The sequence below is a fragment of the Trichosurus vulpecula genome, chromosome 2 (genome assembly GCF_011100635.1).
Source record: "Trichosurus vulpecula isolate mTriVul1 chromosome 2, mTriVul1.pri, whole genome shotgun sequence".
Classification (NCBI taxonomy): domain Eukaryota; kingdom Metazoa; phylum Chordata; class Mammalia; order Diprotodontia; family Phalangeridae; genus Trichosurus; species Trichosurus vulpecula.
The window spans coordinates 167,787,667-167,791,158 of NC_050574.1; the positions used below are offsets into that span (position 1 = coordinate 167,787,667).

The following is a 3,492-nucleotide window of genomic DNA, read 5'->3' on the forward strand; positions in this document are numbered from 1 at the left end:
ACTCTAAAAGTTTACAAACGTTTACCGCTTCCCCACAACAGGTTCCACTGATGCTTAACATAAAGGATCTTGAGGGGAAGGGAGGAGGGGCTTGAAGAAGAGCGACACTGGAGCAGAGACTGGATGAATAACCAATCCATGATTGCGCATCTATTAAGTACTTAGATACATGCTCTCCTACCTCCTCTCTGAAGCTCCGTGGGTGGGGCGGGGCCGCCGAGAGGTCCCCGGACATTTCCGGCCGGACCTGAGCGGAAATGGCGGCGGCGGCGGCGGCTGCGGCGGCGGCGCTCGCGGTTCGGCTTCTTGCCCTATCCAGGCTCACTCTGGTATCTCCCTTTGTGGGTAGTTTATTGTCCAGGCGATTCTACCGAGGGACAGCCCAGCAAACTCTCCAAAGGATGTGCCAGAAATCCCCTTACCCGATGGGAAGTGCAAACAGATGAACCCATTGAAACCATGAGTGCCCAGCGTCCTACTCGGCCTCTTTGCGGTGGAGAATTTGCACCACGTGATGGAACCTCCACGACCCGCTGATCCACGAGGCCGGTAATGACCCAGATATCCACCACGGGGCGACACGAGCAACGCCAGCCGCTGAGGTCTTAGAAAACGGTGACACGGTGATGCTGAGAGACTTTGTAAAGAGCAAGAAGAAAGTGCAGAAGTCGGTCTAGGGCCCCGGATCTCGAGTAACCCTTTGGGAAACCAACCTGAGCTTTATTCTGGCCAAGCACAATGCAGGACTCCAAAAGGACACACGCTAGACCCTCGTCCCCCGCTGCTTCCCACCACCGAGCCGAGCGGTAGACAGCCCATTCCTAGAGTAAGTTACTCACATCGCTTCTCATAAAAGGACTCCTTGTATCTCAAAAAAAAAAAGTATTTACTATATGTTAGATCATTTGCTAGATACAAATGCAAAAAAAAAAAAAATTCTACTCTCAAGGAACTTACCTTTTAAAGCAGGGGGCAGAAAAGCATAGAAGTGTATACAGAATATAGCGAATATGCAAGAATAAATGCAGAGCTGCTAAATGCATGGTAGCTTTGGAGGAAGGGCATTAGCAGTTGGTGAGGCAGGGATGGGGGCCTGCAAAGGCACTTTGTAAGAAGTGTTGCTTCAGTTACGTCATGAAGGAAGAGGGTAATTGTATGAGTCGGAGGTGAGGAAGGAATGCATTCCAGGAAATCGGAATGGCTTCTGCAAACGTTTGGAAGTGGGAGATGCAATATTGTGAGTGAGAAGGAGAGAGAAGGCTAGGTTGGCCAGATCACAGAGTATAAGCGAGGGAGTATTATATAGTGAAGTTGGAATGATAGTTTGAGGATAGGTTATGAAAGGCTAAAAGCTAAACAGAGGAGCTTATAATTTATTCATAGTGGGGAAAGCAGGCAGAAGAGGCTCACTGGAACTTTGAGGTATGCTTTGAGTAGATGAGTGGAAGCTGAGGAAAAAAAAAAAAAACAAACAAACAGAAGCAGTCCTCTCCTGGCTTCTTTTATGGCTATGGTTGAGCTGAATATGCAGCCTCCTTCCCTAGGTTTCTGTCATGGTTGGGTGGGTCCTGCTGGAATTCTGAGGCTGGAAGAATATTGGGATGTCCATGGAGTTGAGAAAGGGATGAGAGGCCAGGGGGGTCTTGCCAGGGAACTAATAGCAAAGATCTAATTAAAGAAAGAACACATCATATGGTACAGACATCCGTGTAAACTGAACTCTTGGCAAGAGCAGCAGGAATAGAGGAAATAAATAATCATCAAAAAGGAAACAACTGCCTTCAGCCAAACATGAAATGATCTGTCTGATTCTCCATGCTTTGGAGATCTAGCCCCTCAAGCTAGATCCTCCCAAGATACAATTGCCAGGTGCTGCTCCATACCTATAGTCAATTGTTTCTAATGGATGCTCCTGTGTGTACTCCAGGCTTTGGCACTGGAGAGTGCAATTTTTAATGGAAATCATCCTGGTGACAGTCCAAAGAGCAGGAGGCCAACTTGATGCATTTCACTATAGAAGGCAGAACTGTTCCCAACCTTCTCTGCCTCGGAACATGGCAGGCAGGGTCAGCTTCTTAACAGAATGCTGTGGCCTCACAAATGTATTCCTGGTTAGGTGCATATGCCAGATTAGGATAGTACGTTTGGAGTCAGAGGATGTGGGTTCAAATCCCAGCTCTGATACTCAATATCCGTGTAACCCTGAGTAAGACATTTAAACTCTTTCATCCCTGGTTCTCTTCTCTGAACATGAGGAAGCGACCCTAGATAATCTCTATAGTCACTCCCAACTATGAAAACTATAAGCTTGTGATTCCCTCCACTTGGAATTTCTGTCTCATATGGGAAACAGATATCTATTAGATGGAGGCAGATGGCAATAGCAGCATAAACCAATGTGGTTAGGCAGGTAAACTAGAATGAAACAAAATTAGAACATCAACTAATGCACCAGGGCATTTGTATGTGAGCCTAGTTATGGCTCCATTAGAGGGCTTGTTAGAGAATCAGCACCAGTCGAGGTGCTACATGAATGAAAGTAGTTAGAAGGCAACAGCAAATCAAGTGGGCAATCCTCTTGTGGCTTTATAAGTTCTTCATTCTCTCTGGTTCCCTCCATTTGGACATTGGCTCCATTTCTTAGTGGCGTTCTTGGCATTAACTCATGATAATTTTGCCACAACTGCCTACTATTCCACTGGTGGAACCCTTAGGAAGAAAAATCTGGCAAGGAACTAGAATTAGGCTTTGAACACTCTTCACAGCAGCTATCTTCCGGAAAAAGCCTTGATTGGTTGATGAAAAAAGGACTTGAGGACAGAGTTGAAATGAGATTTAAAAATGATACGCCACCTCCAACAACATTTGAAAATTGTTCCTTATGAATAATTGTCCTCTAAAGTCTCTGAGCCTTCCCTGAAACACTCATGATTTGACATCATATAACAAAAATCCTAAGGGCCATAGAGGAATAGAAGTTGCTGGCATTAGAATACCTATGTTCACTTAAAAATCACATCAAAAAATATTTCCTCCTTATGCATTACACCCTAGGCAGCAATTTATTTTGTGTAATGCCAATTCTGGATCTGCCTAGGAGTCACGAAGGACTATTCCCTGTAGATAGCAGTCTCGTGTGGTACTGTGGCCAAAAAAGACCAAAATAATGTGAGTAACATTAAGAAGCATATTTAAAAGAAAACACAAAATATTTTCCTTGTTATATACCAAACACTAACACAAGCATGTATCTCTTCCCATTCTCTAATCTTTGCCTTTGTCATTACCCAGTGTTCTGGACAATGTCCTTCATTCACCTTTGATGTGGCTAAACCCTATCCATTTTTCAGGGTCCCGTTCCAACCCTACTTCTTCCGTGATAGTCTCACCTCTGACCATGTCAGTAGTTGGATGGTGCAGTGGATAGATTGCAGAGTCAGAAAGAACTGAATTCAAATCTTTCTTCAAATATATATTAGTTATGTAACCCTG

General features: G+C 44.7%; 1 pseudogene; it reads left to right on the forward strand.

The window, feature by feature from the left end:
• The first annotated feature begins 257 nt into the window (after positions 1 to 257).
• Positions 258 to 696, forward strand: LOC118836847 (annotated as a pseudogene).
• The last annotated feature ends 2,796 nt before the right edge of the window (positions 697 to 3,492 follow it).